The following is an 18,284-nucleotide window of genomic DNA, read 5'->3' on the forward strand; positions in this document are numbered from 1 at the left end:
AAATCAGCCAAATCAAATTAAGCTGAATTAGCCAAATAAAGATGAGCCAATCAGCAGAATTAGAAGAACAGTACAGGGTAGGCAAAAGACTTGTCAGCAAACGAAGGTCAACAAGCTAAAAATTCTTACTCAGTCCCGAGGCGACCAGTTAAGCTTGTACTGCCCTCAGCGAGGGTGGGTGGGTGTCATGCAAGGCCAGAAAGGCCAAGGGAGGGCGGCGCAGGGCTTAAATAGCCATTCCTCCACCTCCTGTGTTACGTGGCGTGCATGGCCACGCTGCAATCATGGGGGCTTTGAAGCCATGCCAGGTCTTCCCCAACATGGCTGCAAAGGCCTGCCATTGACCTCAGGGTCAATAGCCTCAGGGTCTGTCGATGGGCAGGAATTCTCCATCTTTGGAGATGCAGTCATGATTGCAAGTGTTGCCACCACTCACCATATGCTCAGTGGCACATGTTACCAAATTCTTCCAAGTTACACAGGAAGTGGATTGGACTGTGAAAGACCAACCCAAATTGTGTTTGCATTTTGACAAATTTGTAGGGCAGTATATCTCAGAGAGGAGGTCAGGTCTCCTGTTCCCTTGGTACATTCACTATAGCTGCCCAATTCCCCTGCTTTTTAAAGTTTGATAGAAATATCTCTTGGCTATAGGTATGTTCTTAAAACATAAGGGGTTTTTTTGCCTGTTAGTGAATTGTATCTCTGTGAAGGGAATAGTCTTAATGATTCTCAGCACCCTTAACAAACTACAGTTTCCAGGATTCTTTGGGGGAAGCCATGACTGTTTAAAGTGGTATAATACTGCTTTAAATGTACAGTGTAGATGGCGCCATAGATACTGCATGTCTAGAAGTTTTTCCTGTGAAAAGGATCTGGTAGGAGGAAGGAGCAGGTTTAACCAAGAACAATTTTTGATTACACTTAGTTTCTCTGGAGTGAGATAAACACTAACCCAAATCATCATGGCTTATCTTACAGCAGTAGGACTGCAGGAGGAGCAAAGTAGCTGTAATCTCCTCTCCTGGAACCTCTGTGTGTCTCTATTCCCACTAAGCTACAGTTAGGCTTAGTGTTACGTTCAAACTGGGTCACTGAGTATTACCAAAATTGCAACAGCTCCTTGTAATGATTTTTTCTAGTTGGAATGAAGACAAAAGATATATGCAGAATGTTTTGGAGCCAAAACACTTAACTAGTCCCATTTCAGAATTGACTGTACTATTAGGAAATTGATTGCAATTAGGTATACTTATGCAAGTAATTGGGTAATTACGTAATGCATAAGTTGTATGATTGGTTGATCTAACTATCTGTACAAATGTATTTTACTTTAAAAATAAATTATAATGAAAATGGGTCTTTGAAAATAGATGATGAACTTCAGATAATACTTCTATTTTTCCAGGAAGGGAGGGCCATTGGCTTCTGTGCCCTTCCTATTCTAACATTATTGACCTGCTTCTCAATGAAAGGGAGAGAGGAAAAGACTCTTCAGATCTCCTGCTCCTTAGAACTATTTTAGCTTGCGGTCTTCTGATTGTTTGATGAACATAGATACACCTCTCTCTCTCTCTCTCTCTCTCTCTCTTTCTCTCTCTCGATCTCTGTCACCAACTGCCTCCACTAGACATAAGAACATAAGAAGAGCCTGCTGGACCTGAGTGAAAGAACACTCTCCCCTCCTGAGGCTTCCGGCAACTGGTTTTCAGAAGCATGCTGCCTCTGACTAGGGTGGCACAGCACAGCCATCATGGCTAGTAGCCATTGATAGCCCTGTTCTCCATGAATTTGTCTAATCTTCTTTTAAAGCCATCCAAGCTGGTGGCCATTACTGCATCTTGTGGGAGCAAATTCCATAGTTTAACTACGTGCTGAGTAAAGAAGTACTTCCTTTTGTCTGTCCTGAATCTTCCAACATTCAGCTTCTTTGAATGTCCACGAGTTCTAGTATTATGAGAGAGGGAGAAAAACTTTTCTCTATCCACTTTCTCAATGCCATGCATAATTTTATACACTTCTATCATGTCTCCTCTGACCTGCCTTTTCTCTAAACTAAAAAGCCCCAAATGCTGCAACCTTTCCTCGTAAGGGAGTCGCTCCATCCCCTTGATCATTCTGGTTGTCCTCTTCTGAACCTTTTCCAACTCTATAATATCCTTTTTGAGATGAGGCGACCAGAACTGTACACAGTATTCCAAATGCGGCCACACCATAGATTTATACAACGGCATTATGATATCAGCTGTTTTATTTTCACAGCTGCCGCACACTGGGTCGACATTTTCATCGTGCTGTCCACTACAACCCCAAGGTCTCTCTCCTGGTCAGTCACCACCAGTTCAGACCCCATGAGCATTTTAACACTCCCCTCCAAGGTAGCGTGTATGAGTTTGTTAGAGTTTGCCTGGCAGTTCAGCAGCAGCTACTCTATAAAGAAGTACTTAATTATACAGCCACAAGAGTGGCTGTATACTATAGCCAGTGTGGATTTTTCATTGTGGAGTGAAATTTACACAGCGTCTTATCTTACCTTCTTTGTACTTTGGAGGGTTTTTAAAGTTTGATAGAAATATCTGTGGGCTATAGGTACATTCTTAAACCGCAAGGTTTTTTTGCCTATTAGTGAATTACAATCCTCTGCCTTCATTTTCTGTGCTGTTGATATTGTGGTAATTTTGCAAACAACAAGCTCAGCAAGTACAGTGGCTGGGTTCAGACATAACACAAAGCAATAGTTTATTATGTACACAAACTTTTGGCTCACAAACTCCTCTGTCCATTCTCCTCCTCCGATGCTTTTCTGGTTTCATCTAACAATGGTTGTCATCTCCTCTAAATTGGGACAAACCATTGTCAGTTTTAAGTATGGCTTGTCAAAGCAAACCAAGATCAAACCGTGATTTCTAATCCTGGCTTCTTCTTTTTATTGATGAACCATACTTAAAACTAACTGCAGTTTCCATTTTGAATGTAGAGACAAATTGCAGTTTATTGAAAATGGAAGTGGATGCTTCTTATCTCCATATAGGCATCCTAGAGGGGAAGAAGAAAGGCAAAGCAGGTTTATGCACATCTGAACGAGAAGCACTTCCAGATGTAGATTATTTAACAGTACCCTGTTCTGCTTTAAACTGGAACTGGAACAGCAATTCTAGACTCATAGAATCTAAATAACATCCTGTAGCCAAATGGACAGTTCCCATTTCCCTAGCCCCAAATGTGGAAGGGGGGGCTGATTTGCATTGATAACTAATGTGAGGAACAATTAAATACTCCTATATGGAAAGGGAAAGGTTAAAATGATAGAACTGATTCCTAGAAAGGAGAGATGGACCATAGGACATGGCTAGAATACAACCAGTGCTACTATTATTGGCCTGTATAAGCTAGAACAGTTGTGTGGTGGATCATCTACACCTAAAGAAATTGACAGCTGTTCCACTGGGTAAAAAAAAAAAGTCAGCGTTTCTGAGCTCTGATAAAACCCAAAGCTGAACATGGGAAACAGAAGAGGAGGATTTTTTATCACTATCACATGCAGTTGCTCCATAAAAAAGTGAGTGAACAAAGTGTGTGGGTTCCACAGGTAATCCCCAGCGTGGAAACCCTCCATAGTACAAAGAAACAAACCTCATTCCTATGGGCATGCTTAATAGGATGCCTCAGCCAACTTTACCTCTTTGATTTGTGCCCCTGCATTTTCAAATGCCTGTTTGTCAAAAATCATACTTTACATTTTTTCAGACATGAGCTTAAAAAATAAGGTGTGCTGCTGCTGCTTTTTTAAAAAAAAAAACACATACAACACTTTGTGAAGGAGCCCAAAGAAGAAGCAGAGCTAGGCAGACTTGCATCTAAAGAAGAATGCCAAGGAAGACACCTGAGAACACCTCCCATTCTCTAACATGTAGAAAAGGCCTTCATCCCAATTCTTCATAGAATTCTCAGACGCCATGTTATTAGCTGCCTGTTTCTAAAGGCAATGTATCATGACACACCCAGCTTTCATCACTGCAGCAACAGTACATATATATGAAAGCTCCTTTCCATACTTAATTGGAGAGACCAGAGTTTTCAATATTGAAATAATGCACATTTAGCATCAGATCATTATATTCCCTCATTAGCTCTAAAATCCCATGGACTTCATGTTCTCCTGGAATAAAGTGTAAGTAAAATGGAGCTAGGACCTCCAGGTTTCCCCCCTGCTGTTAGTGAGCGTCACATACCATCTCACATTCTCACCTACAGCAGCTGCAGTGCTGTCGCAATGATAGATCTGACAAGAGTGTTTCAAACATTTTTTTAACATCCATTTGAATAGCTCTTCTTTTGGAAGCTGCAAAACTCTCCACAGTCTGGGCACTAAAAACCAAGAATACAATGGTAAGATCCATATTTTATGAGGGCAGATGACATGAAAATTATAGAGCAAGCCTGTCTAGACATACCTTAGCCAGGGCCTGAGAACTTGCAATGCCTTGTGCTAGAATGTCAGTGCTTAACCAGATTTTTGCTTCTGGCACACTTACGACATCCAAGGAGATCTTCCATAGTGCTAAATCATTCTTTTCACTTCATAAATTTTCAAAAGGTATTAATCGGAGGCCTCCCAGAAAGAAAGTTCATCTGCTGGTTAGAGAGAGTTCGAAGCCAAAAGTTCAAGTATTCCTGGGTTATGAAACACACAAGCTTAAAATACCAAGTGGGCCGCCATAGTAAACAACAGCTTAGAGCAATGGTTCCCAACCTGGGGGATGGGACCCCCAGAGGGGCCATGAAGTAATCCAGAGGGGGCCGTGAACAGTAAATAAAAGATTATTTATTATTATTTTTAAAGACGTCTTCACTCCCTCGACACTGTATGCTCCCCACTGCCGCTGCAGATGACACCTCCCCCTTGCTCCAAATGAGAGGGGAGGCCTTTTGCTGAAGCGCCAGAGCGTCTTTCAGGCGCACTAAGGGCAGGCATCTGCCTATAAAATACATGGCAGATGCCAAAGGAGGCTGAGGGTGGAGCTACCAGGAAGAAGAGGGGATTACTATCACTGATTCCCGTCTCCTTGCACTGCCGCTACTGGCAACGCCCTTACTTAGAATGAGAGGAGAGGGCTTTTTGTGAAGCAAAAAGAAGCAAGCCTGCAAAGAAAGGCTGCTTTCCCCCTTCCTTCCTGGCAGCCAGCCTGCCTCCCTGGGGGGAGGGGGTCATGATTTTTTTTCAGCTAATAAAGGGGGTCCCGTGCTCATAAAGGTTGGGAACCACTGGTTTAGAGGGCCATGTTCTCAACAGCCTGAACTGGAGAGAAAAAGTTGATGCATGTCCAACTTGTCTGCAGGTAAGCTCTATCCGCACAGAGCCCATGAACACTTGGTAGTTCAGGGACAGATGCAATCCTTTTCCTTATTCCATGATCTATTATACATAGTTTCAGATGATGTGAAAAGAACTAGTGTCTAGCTTTTGGCTCTATGAACCACATTGTCAATATGGGTAGGGCTCAATAAGAGTTGATCTCACCAAGGTTCCTACTCAGAACCAGTTTTGAATGTCAACAGCACTCAGCCCTGGAGCAGGTGCAATAATAAGCCCCTCAACATATGCAGACTACTTCTTTTCTGTTGCAGGTAGACCTCACACATTTTGGATTAGGGAAGAGGGATTTCAAGTATCAAAGTATGGTTTTCGGGTGGGATTGAACTCAAAGCCTGTCACTTTTCTTTTTAGAACAGGGGCAGCCAATGTAATGCCCTCCAGATGTTGGATAACAACTTTCATCTTCCCTGTCCATTGGCCATGAACAGCACGAGGAGAGCACCACACTGGTTACCCTTGCTTTAGAAATCAAGTGCAGAATGTGCACCACTTGTGGAATACTTAACTTGGAAACTCTCTTCTCTCTTGTGATTTTTTAAAATGAGTCATAATCACATTGTATTAGGAACTAATGGCAAAAAGTTGCTTCTATTTTTTTTAAGTATACTAAGATGCAGGGCTGTCACTGTAGTGTTTCTGAATATATTAACTTATCTGACTGAACAATGCCAAGCATTTGTGTTCTGTTTTGAACAGGCTTTCTAGCACCCCTTGATTGATTTGAACATGATAGCGATTAGGGTGTCTGTTGATTCTCCAAATTTACTTGTTTCTTTGGAGTTTTTTTTTATTAAGGAAAAAAAGATTTTAAGCCCATTTATATTCAATATTTACCATGTGCTCAAACTAGAATTGAGGGGGATCGTGTGCTCACATCTGCTGAGAGGCAAGAAGAGCTGACTATTTTATTGCTTAGGGTGAAATGTGTGAAATTAACAAGGAGAATAATCCACAAAGAAAGAATGTGTGACATTGATTGTCATGTGGATTTGTATGCAGCAGTGTGGGAGAGATAACTGAAAGGATTTACTATCATTATGTTATGACGCTATTAGAATACTGAACTGGGGGGGTGTTGATTGATTCAAATGATTCAAAATGGGCTATACAGTTGAGGAAGGTCCATAGCTCAGTGGTAGGAGCACATGTTTTGTATGCAGAAGGTCCCAGGTTCAGTTCCTGGCATTTCTATATAGGGCTAAGAAAGACCCCAGTCTGAAACCCTGGACAGTCACTGCTAGTGTAGCGTGGATAATACTGAACTAGATAGGCCAGTGTTCTGACTTGGTATAAGACATCTTCCAGTGCAATTGTGGCTGGCAAAAGTGTATATCTAACAGCAATGTGGTTGCCACTTCTGACTCTGGTAACTGAATGTCACCAAATATTGGCCTTTAAATTCCAGACAAAGTGGGATAAAAGGCAGCCACAGGTAGGGATGCTGAAGAAATGCAATTCAGTTTGTTTTTAACAGGGAACCTACCAAATCCATACTTTCCAAAAAAGATGCAAACCAAAACACAGCCATCCTTTGAAATGTGCACTTCTCCAAATGTTTCAGTGAAGTTCCCCAGCCCACTAATATGTACAAAATGCATACATTAGGGTAGAGTATGCATAAAAATGTATATAAATGAAAATGGCATATAAAATGCATTATTTTAGAGGAAATGGCTTGCAAAATGTGTATATTAGGCAAATGCATACAAAAACATGTTTATTGGGAGAAATGTGGACTAAAATGTTGACAAATGTTCATTAGGATTTAAAAAATAATAATCCCAAATTGCTGCAGAAATATGGAGAACTGAATTTAAGGAATGAAAAAATGAGAACCTGAGAGAACTGAAACTGACAGATCCCACCCCAGCCACAAGGACCTAGTTGTCTCAGTTCTGCAAGTGCTGCTGCCCCTCCCCCTTTCCTTGCTTTCCAAGGACCCTATAACTGCCCGGGTCAAGACAGAGTGGGAGAAGGCAGCAGTTGGCGCCCTTCAGGCCCCAATGGAGGCTCTTCTCCACTAGGGATGGGACTGGGCCTTTTGGTGGAAATGAGACTGGCCTTGGAGGGTTTTATCTTTGGCAGATATGATACAAACAGCACCAGTTTTCCCACAAGGGATTCTAGGACTGATAGCTCCAAACCCATCCCAAGTAAGGAAATGCCCTCTGCTGGGGCCTAGGGAGCATCGTCTGCCACTGCTTTCCCCTGCCTTGAGCCTTACTGGGCTTAATTACTGGGCCCTAAGAAAGGAGAGGAATGAAGAAGCTGCAGTGGAAGTGTACAAGAACTACTTAGTTCCCCCCCCCCTCAACTTTGCAAGGAACATATTAAAATAATCTCAGGCCCTTGTAAGCATTCAATCAAATGCTCACAGAGGCTCAATCCCTTCCAAGGTGACAGCACTATCATCCTTATTTTTGTACCAGGTATCATTTCCTGGCATCTTCCTGAGCATTCTGCTCCATACTGCAGTGTGTTCATTTCTCTACAATAATTGGGATTATCTTCTGAGATCCTGTTATATGTCCTAAGAGGTTTGGTTTATGGGAATGCAGGGAGTGGCCTTTTCTGTGAAAGCACCCCAGTTAAGCAATTCCCTCCCCAGGGAGGTTAGACTGACTCTATCCCTGATCACTGTTGGGCGAGCTGTGAAAACATGTTTAGTCTGCTTGGCTTTTAATGGTTTTTAATTTGAGATCAAAGATTTTCACTCTCCTCTCCTTGGTTTTTACTCTTCTCTCCTTGGTTTTTAAAGCTTTGTTTTAATTCTAGTCATTCCTACAACAATAATAAAAACAGATATTTTGTCATTTTTTATTAAAGTTATAGCTTTATATTTGCACAGATATCAGACATCTCCCTGAACTAAATACTGGAAATCGACTCCCTTCAAGTCAATCCCGTCTTATGGGCGACCCTATGAATAGGGTTTTCATGGTAAGTGGTATTCAGAGGCGGTTTACCATTGCCTTCCTCTGAGGCTGACAGGCAGTGACTGGCCCCAGGTCACCCAGTGAGCTTCATGGCTGTGTGGGGATTCAAACCCTCGTCTCGCAGATCGTAGCACCTTCACCACTATATCATATTGGCTCTCAAATATTGGAGGGAGAAGAAATTATGCAAGTATGTATGTATGCATTTTATTTATTTTTAAAAAATTATATAATGCTTAATGTCACAGTTTCTAAGTTGTGCACAACAGGGATACAGTAAAGATACAATATGGATGCAGCATAAAATCAGTTAAAATCACTGCTATCATATTGCTGCATGGCACTTTGCACTGATTTTCTGACTATTAATTACAGTGCAGGCCCCTCATCCCCAGCACCTTTACTGAGATCATATGCAAGGAAGGAGAACTGGTCCCCAGGACATCAGATCGTTGCTGAACACACTACTTGCACCAGTCCAAATTCATCATGCCAAGAGCAATGCTCTCAACTTGGGAGGTTGCCCAGAAGCAAGGGACACAGTATATTTAATAGCAACTGCACCCAAAAAATCTTGAGTATAGAGACATGGATTTTCATCTGTGCACCAGGACTGCTGGGTAAAGCTTCTTTGGACTTGTGTGTTACCATTGCTTGTATTTGACAAAGCAGCCAGTTTTTCATGTTATTTGTTCCTTCCCTTACATTTAATTTTGTGTGTGTGACTTCTGTGAGTGAAAACACATTTGCCCACAACATAAAAATTTGGGTCCCAGGTGTTCTAAGTCCTAAGCTGGTAAGATTTATAGAAAAAAGGCAGACCTAAACTTTGAAATCAGCCTCTTGTTGTGATGGAGGTTACACTGAATTCTGTCTCCATGGGATGTTTGAATAGGATGTGTCCTTCTCATTTTTACACATTTTTTTAAAAAAATCTCTCCACAAACATATGCTCAACAGAGTATAAAATATGGAACAAATATCTTACATCACATGAACTACTATACTGAGAACTGCTGACCAGAAAAGAGGTGTTTTATTTGTATGTGTTTTTTTAGTGTTCCTATACTCAGTGGATCCACTGGACCCAGTACACTATGCTTTCCTTGCAGAGACAATTCCAAAACCAACCACCATCTTTAGAAGATTTGTAGTGGTAGGTAGTATTGTTCAAAGCTGTTATGTGACACAGAAATTACATTTACATTTATTCGTTTTTTAAAAGTTCTAAAGTGATCTTCATCCATCACATTGCAGGGCAGTGCACAACAACAAAAAATCAAATATAATAAAACCACATAATCCCCTTAATACAACAGTACAAATGGGAGGCAACTATGAAGCAAACAGAGACCATAAAGCCAATTAAAATGCCTGGGAAAATAAAAGTGTTTTGACAGTCTGCTGACTGTAACTTTGATGCAGTTCAAGCCTTCCTGGGAAGAGTATTCCACTTCTGGAGAGCCACCACAGAAAAGTCCCTCTTCTTTGTACCTACATAATGTACTTCACTCGCTAGTGGTACTTGGAGAAGAGACTCATGTGAAGACCTTAATGTCAGGGAGGCTTCATTAGGGCAGAAATTATTAGTGATGGGGAGGAGGAGGATATGCCTCCAGGTATTTGGGCACCACAATACTGGCCTCTTTGTCACAAGCCCATATAGGGGCAATTACCAAGAAGTAGCAAAGAACTGCACCTGATATGGAATACAGCAGAGCAGACCTGCCCAGACACCTGCACACAGAATGTCAACCTTGATACCTTAGCACTTGCTTTTCCATTACAGCTACTCCTATCCGTTAGGATCAGGGTGTCAGAACAAAAAAGATTAATGCTTCACTACACATGGGTAAATAGGTGAGGCTCCAATCCTCATTGGCATCCATGATGCTTTTGTTTTCTTGTACAGATAGTAAATCAACTCAAATGTTTTAGATAAAAAAGAAAAAAGGGAAAGTTCTGTCTAAACCCATCAGTGACAACTGGCGTGGCTATTATTATGGATAAACTGAATTATGTTGTCATTCCTTGCTGTTGTGATTAGACATCAGAGTCCAGCTATAGAAAATCTGGTCGGAAACACGTCAACATTCATTAAATCTATTCAATGAAGTGATAAATATTTACTACCATCATACCAGGACAACAGCTGATCATATTGCCAAAGAGCTTTATTTAAGTAGGCTGCATAATACATATAAATGTGTATGGAGGAGGGCTTGTATTTTTTTCCCCTCAGAAATAAGGCTATAATTTCTTCATCAGGCTGTTTAAAAGTTCAAGGAAGTTTTCTGAAGCCCAACAAAGTGAGAAAATATGACATAAGAGAACAAAAAGAAGAGAAAAGAAAACATTAGAACAAGAGTTTAAAACCATGATACAATTTTAATCATGCAAATTATACCAGGTTAAAATAAGAGTCCCAAAACATGATTGATGAGCAAATTGCCTTCAATAAGCCACTTCAAAACTGACAAAATTACTACATAATGGACATTCTGTGAAAGAAATAGCATGCATCCTTCATATACCTTGTCATACGTGATAACTGCATGTGTACATATACATTCAGTGCAATCATCACATCTGATAATCTTCTCTTCAGTGGCATGCTGTCTCCATAGAGGAAAAACGGCCTTGATCTTGATGGCAATTGTGAACTTTCTGCTGATGAGCTTCTTGCTATTATTTTAGCACCACCAATGTACATGGCACTTTACAGCAGTAGAAAAAGCAAAAGACAGGTCCCTGCACTCAAGAGCTTATAAACTAAAGTTAGTTCTGAGATGAGGCAACTGGGAGAGGGAAGGCTGAGCCAAGGGGGATGAACATGTGCAAATGCATTTATAGACGCTTAGATTATATTTCAGTGGAGGATAACAATGTGAGGTTGGAGGCAAAACTCAGGCCAAATATCACGATACATAAATGTATGTATGCATTCAGAGCGTCTTGTTTTTATTTAAAAAAATAGCTACTGGCAATGTTTGGGGAGAAGAGGCTGGTGGGCTGGATATAGAGACCCTACAGACCACATCAGGCCCACAGGATGGTAGTTCCGCACTCCTGCTATACACATTCACTTGAGAGTAAGTCCCCTTGACTTACTTCTGTAATACATAAGACTGCACTCTAGGTCTCACACTGTTCAGTGAAACTTACTTCCAAGTAAATCTGTGCAGAGCTTACACTTCCTTTAAATCCTGTTCCCAATCTGCCAATTTTTAAAGAGCAAAATGAGAAAATAATATTTCAGCATTATATTCCTGAGTAGGTATCTAGTGGGAAAGCATCCCTCAGGTAATGAATTTAAAACAGTCTGGAGAGGTATTCACAGAAGTACAAGAAGAGTCTTTTTCTACTATCTTTGTCCCAGTCTAGGTTCACTTGAGGTAAATGCTAGCAACTTGGATAGATGTGAGCCATGGAATATCTGAAAAATCATTTTGGAAAACTGGACAGAGTTGCTGGTTTAAATAGATCAATACGTTTGGTCAGCAGTTGTTAAGTTATAACAACACACCACAGGAATCATTTTAAAGTCACTGGGCAAAGCATTAACATATTTCTGCTTGTTTAGTGCTGTGAAAAGGCTAACACTTCACTTTGCTTCAATGCAGGTTAAAGCAGGAATCCTAAAATTCAGGGATTCCTTTCTGAAGCTGTCTTAACTAGCTTGAAAGGTACTTTTCCACCAAACATTGTGAAAAATGTTGGACAGCTCTGCAAAAGTACACTGCTGAGTTCTAGCTACACTTCCAAGAATGATGTTAGTTTGCATGAAGAGCTGTGCAGTGATAGCCTAGGCAGAAATCCATCTCCAAAAGCGTCTGCCTCTCTCTATTCCAGAGATGGGAAACAGCTTTCCACATGTTGTTGGACTACAATTCCCATAATCCCCAGACAGCATTACCAATGGTCAGGGATGACAGGAGTTGTAGACCATCAACATTTGGAGAGCCACACATTTCTCAGCCCTGCTCTATTGGTTGACATAGAGGGGCCATCACTCAGGCTGCATACACACACCATATATTTAAAGCACATGGCCTGCCCCAAAGAATCCTGGGAACCTGTTCAATGCGCTGGAAATTGTAGCTCTGTGAGGGATAAACTACTGTTCTCAGGATTCTTTGTGGGAAGCCATGTGCTTTAAATATGCTTTAAATGTATGGTGTGTACACAGCCAGTGGCAGTGCATATGATGAGCTTTGTACATGTAAGCTTCCAGATCCAATCTCCTGCAACTCCCAGCAGGGCTGGGAAAAAGGAAACACTTGTGCCTGAAATGCCAGAGAGCTACTACCATTCAGAGTGGACAGTATTGGATTAGATGGACTAAAGATAATGTGGCTTCATGTGCACTAAACTAGAGGCATTCTTCTTAATGGTATAGATTTCTTTTATCTAGTCTTCAATAGAGGAGTCTAAATTGCTGCAATATTTTGCTATAAGGGGCGGCCAGAGATAGGAAAGCTGCCTGTATTTTATTATACTATGGTTCACCCTGAGCCTTTTGGATAGGGCAGGAGAAAAAAAGTAAAAATGCAATAAATACATAGAAGATTTTAATTTAGTGTGCAAAGTTTGGATTAAACAATCAGACAGTAATTTCCAGGCATCTTCATTCTAAGCCCGCGATCTTATACACATTTCCCTGGAACCAAGTCCCACCAAATTCAGTACAACTGAATTCTGAGTCAGCATGAATAGGATTGGGCTGTAAACATTACTTTAAAAGGTGCATTTTCCCTTGTTCTTCTCATAGCATTAGAACATAAAAGGCCATAAAACAATTCTGCACTAAACAAAATAAGTCCACACACATCTGCCCAATTTCAAAGTACAACTGCACAAATAAAATTTAAAAAAGAAACATGCTTGTTTTGAGATTTTATCAAGTTCTGGTTTCAGTAGGAAAAAATCCTCACTGAATTACCCTCCTGTTTGCCAAAAGTCAGCCCATGCTTGCTTGTTTTTCTGTTTAGAAAAAAACCCTTCTATCTCCCCATCTGTAGGAGAATTCTTTCTCCATTGGGATCTTTTGCTGGGGGTCCATGAATAAAATTGAAGACACAGGCTTGGAGCAAAAAGGTAGGCCTTTATTCTTTATAAGCATATGCAACCCCGTCCCTGATGCAGTTTTTCCCTTGACCAGCAGTACTTCCGTCTTGTCTGGATTAAGTTTCACTTTGTTAGCCCACATCCAGCCCTTCACAGGCTCCAGGCACTGGTTTAGGATGAGCACTCCCTCCGTGTCATCAGCATATTGATGACATTGTACTCCAAATCTCATGATGACCTCCCCCAGCAGTTTCATATAAATGTTAAAGAGAATGGGAGACAGAATGGAACCTTGCTATACCCCACAGGCCAATGGCTAGGGGGTTGAGCAGTAGTCTCCCAGCACCACTTTCTGGGTCCTGTCTGTCAGGTAGGACCAGAGCCACCGTAAAACAGTGCCTCCCAATCCCATCCCAGCTAGACGGTCCAGAAGGATACCATGGTCGATTGCATCGAAGGCCGCCGAGAGGTCCAGCAGCACCAACAGGGATGCACTCCCCCTGTCTGATGCCCGGCATAGGTCAGCAAGCAGGGCAACCAAGGCAGTCTCTGTCCCATGGCGAGGCCTGAAGCCTGATTGAAAAGGGTCTAGTCCGATTCATCCAGGAAAACTTGGAGCTGAGCAGCCACTAAGTTTTGAATATGGTGGGCCAGCTCCACAGAGGAAAAACTGGAACTGTGATCGTGAATAGCCCAGTACACAGGCCTTTCCTAGTTGCATACCTGTGAACATAACCTCATGGAGGAATCTGACAGCGTGAATGAGCCCTTAAATTGTGCCTATTTATAGAATGGTGATACAATCAGAATGTTCTCTAATGTACCACTTACAAGTGCAAGGCACAATCAATGACAAGAACAACATTATCTTGGCAAGGATGCATTCACCTGTTAGGGCCTTAATTCACTGTAGGCAGACATGTATTTTATTCAACATTCATATCATCATGAACCATAAATAAAAAGGAGACAAAAATAGCCTTTATGTAGCTGACAGTAGCCAGAAAATTAAGTTAAAGTTTTTTATTTGCCATGAACTCATCTCTATTATGTATAGCTATCACGTGCCAATTAACAATGCACAGCCAGCACTGCATCCTGAGTTAGGGACAAGTGGCCTGAACCTAAATATATAAATATTAGGGATCTGATAAAACACTCTCACTAATTTCAGAGGATGAAGATTAGCTGAGTCCTCAAAATAAATTTATAAGGAAATTTCAGAGAATGTAGCTCTCCATGGTCATGGTCTCTTCAGTCAGTAGCTGTAACCAATGTCAGTTTGGGTTTGAATTTGCACCCAGCTTCCATGTGGATAGATAGTTGTGTAATAGCACTTGCACATGCTCAGGGTCAGCATTCAAGGTTTGGTACTGGTGTACAAAGCCCTAAATGGCTCAGAGCCCAAGTACTAACAGGATTGCCTCCCCTAATACCTGCGTCTATGCTTTAACATCTGCAGGAGTTAGTGAGATTATTGACAGGTGATGCTGTTAATAAGCAGGCCTGTGGGGCAGTGACTTGTGACAGGGCCTCCTCCATGGTGGCACCCTGTTTATGAAACTCCCTCCCTGGGAGGTACATTTCTCTCTTATATTGCTGAGGTTAGATGCAGACTAAATTGTTGGCATTCAGATGCAGACTATTTGTCTCCCTATGCCTTTGAGACATGAATGTTTATTGCAATCTCAGCTGCTGATATTGTTTGTATTTCTGGCCATCTCACCTCAATAAGCATATTTTAGAGTTAGAAAAAGTTCAGAAAAAGGCAACCAAAATGATCAAGGGGATGGAGCAACTCTCCTATGAGGAAAGGTTACAGCATTTGAGGCTTTTTAGTTGAGAGAAAAAGAGACTAAGAGGTGACATGATAGAAGTGTTTAAAATTATGCATGGTAAGGAGAAAGTGGAAAGAGAAAAGGTTTTCTCCCTCTCTCATAATACTAGAACTTGGGAACATCCAATGAAGCTGAATGTTGAGAGATGCAGGACAAAAGGAAGTAATTCTTCAAACAGCACATAATTTTGTTTTGTTTTGAGTTAGGGAGTAATGGTCCCCAACTTGGACGGTTTTAAATGAGGATTAGACAAATTTATTTAATTATAAATATATTTGTATACTGCTATTTCATTTTTTAAAACATCAAAAATTTAAAAATACAGTAAAAATAAAGAAAAACTATATGTAGAGGATAATGCTACTGATGGCTACTAACCCTGACTGATATGTTCCATCTCAACTATCAGAGGCAGTATGCTTCCAAATACTTGTTCTTGGAAACCGCAGGAGGAGAGAGTGCTGTTGCACTCAGGTCCTACTTGCGTGCTTCCCATAGGTATGTGGTTGACCACTGTGAGAATAGGATGCTGGATCCAGCAGGTTCTTCTTATATTAGTCTTTAAGAATATATTTTTAAGATAGTTTTATTGCATAGATTGTATTTTTATGATGTTCACTGTCCTGGGCTTCCACAGAAGGGAAGAGTTAATCACTACCTTTCATCCATCTCTTCTCTTCTGTACAGCACTCCCTCCTAAGAATGGTTTGCAGTGGAGAACGGGCCATGGGGACAATGTTGCATAGAGATGCAGTGCAAAAAGCTGCTTTTATTTATTTATTTATTTATTGATACATTTCTGTTCCACCTTTCCTCTAAGGAGCTTAAGGGGGCATACACACTTCTCCCTCTTGCCATTTTATCTTCATAGCAACCCTACGAGGTAGTTTCGGTTTAGTGATTGGCCCTCATACTCACAAACTGGATTGGTTAAAGAATAGTGAGAGGTGATTTCCCAATGCTTTTACAGAGCTTGGAAAAGTTACTTTTTTGAACTACAACTCCCATCAGCCCCAGCCAGCATGGCCACTGGACTGGGCTGATGGGAGTTGTAATTCAAAAAAGTAACTTTTCCAAGCTCTGCTTTTAAAGCATGCTTATTGGCAGGATGGAAATTATAATCCATATCAGTGATTATGAGCTGGGATCTTGAGGGAGGCCATTATAAAAGGCAGTGATCTTGCAAATTTGGCATTATATACACTTAGGGTGTGTGTGTAGTCAGTATGATACACTTTCAGATTCTTTTTCTCATTATACAAATGTTCAGGTTTCGTGTGTGATTCTTTTTTATCACTGTAGGCAAAAGATGACATACACTGTTAATATTCTTCATGCATTATCATAATGGCCTCAAAGGAGTTCAGTGAAAGTATAGAACATCTTTCCCACTGAAGCTATATAGTCTTCCACAGATGCCACACAATTTATGCAGAATTGTTTTCTTGAAAGCCATTATCGACATCAATGAGACATTCCCATTAGCTTCAGCTAACTGAAACAATGAATGACAGTGGCTCTTTAGGAAGCACAGTGTGTGAGAACTGGCTGACTCTTAAATTGCAAAAGCAAACTGGTACTTTCAGCACAGAGCACCATTGTGCTCCAATGGAGAGGGGTGGAAAAAGGAGAAGTTCAGATCATTTTGCCTATTGCGTCCTTGTCCCCTCTGGGCGTCTCTCCTCTGAATGAATCCAGCTTTTTATTTTTATTTATTCAATTCCTATCCTGCCCATCCTGCCAATCAAGCCTAGGGCAGCAAATTTGAAGTTAAAACGATACAATTGGAAAAAAATATATATTTAACACATTTCAAAACAATTTAAAAATGAGCTAAAAACATTTCAAAACAGTTTAAAAGCCATCTAGAAACATTTCAAAATTTGTAGAACATCTAAAAACATTTAAAGGCAATCACATGCTCTCACAGTTGCTAATTACAAGGTTGCCATGGCCAGTATCTTTCAGCCATCAAACGCCTGGGTAAACAGGAACATTTTAAAATTTATCCTGAAAGTCAGTCATGATCAAGACAGACACACCTCACCAGGGAGGACCTTCTACAGATGGGGAACTGCCACCAAGAAGGCTCTGTCATGGGTCAATGCCAACCGGACAGCAGCCAGAGGTTGCTTCCAACAGGGCCTCCCCTGCTGATCACAGGGCATGAGATTGTTGATATTGGGGCAGTTGCTCCTTTAAGTACTTGGGCCCCAAGCCATTTAGGGATTCATATGCCAATACTGACACCTTTAATTGGGCTCAGTAGCTCATTCACATCCGAGGACACATGGTCCCATCAGGCCACCCCATTTACTAACCCAGCAGCTCCACCAGCAGCGGCCTCCAGAACATCTTGCCCACATAGAGGGCAGTGCCATAGTCTAAGCAGGAGGTCACTAGAGCATGAACAACTGAGGCCAGACTATCCCAGCCTCAGTTTAAATCCCATTCAGTCCCCATGTAATCACATTCACACCCCACATACGTTGATTACAAAAGTGTGCTAGAGGCATCAAAACACTTAGCCGTGTTTTCACAGGTGACACGAGAAAGCTAAATTAATCTTCCCTTCGATATTTGGGCTCATATATGAATCTTGCTTAATGTCAGGCTGAACTCAGAACAAAAACAGAGTGTACATTCTAGCCAATGTAGGTTTTACATGAACATTAAAGGCTGGCTATTGATAAACAAATTGATTTAAGCCTCATCTCCAAGGGGAGTAATTTTGAAGCTGTCTGCCAAGGCATACTAGTGTGTCAAGAGGTATATTGAAATATGTCTTGAAATCCAGGCACCATGTTGGATGTATCCACCTCTCCAGGGTTTATTCTTGCGCAATGAAACATTCTCCTTCCTCTGTGCCCCCCAGAGCAGATTTAGGGACAGCACATGGTGCCTGTGGAGAAGAGGAGAGGAAGGAAATCCTGTTGCAAAAACACTAATCCTTGCACTAGTACAAGGATTTGGTTGAATACTGCCCATAATTTCAAGGGAGGGAATACAGATTTCTTAACACAGCAGTGACCACCATTTTCTGCAGAGGCAGCTATTTTGCCTCCA

At 41.2% G+C, this 18,284-nt stretch overlaps 2 long non-coding RNA genes across 2 annotated transcripts in view; both read right to left on the bottom strand.

Moving 5' to 3' along the window:
* Positions 1-18,284, bottom strand: part of LOC133384476 (uncharacterized) — a 113,980-nt gene that overhangs the window by 54,254 nt on the left and 41,442 nt on the right. The window lies entirely within an intron of this gene.
* Positions 10,470-11,095, bottom strand: LOC133383981 (uncharacterized). Its single transcript, XR_009762460.1, has 2 exons — positions 10,848-11,095; positions 10,470-10,607 (listed from the first exon to the last, which is right to left on the bottom strand). It is a non-coding gene; the product is annotated as an uncharacterized LOC133383981 (long non-coding RNA).

The sequence above is a fragment of the Rhineura floridana genome, chromosome 1 (genome assembly GCF_030035675.1).
Source record: "Rhineura floridana isolate rRhiFlo1 chromosome 1, rRhiFlo1.hap2, whole genome shotgun sequence".
Lineage (NCBI taxonomy): Eukaryota > Metazoa > Chordata > Lepidosauria > Squamata > Rhineuridae > Rhineura > Rhineura floridana.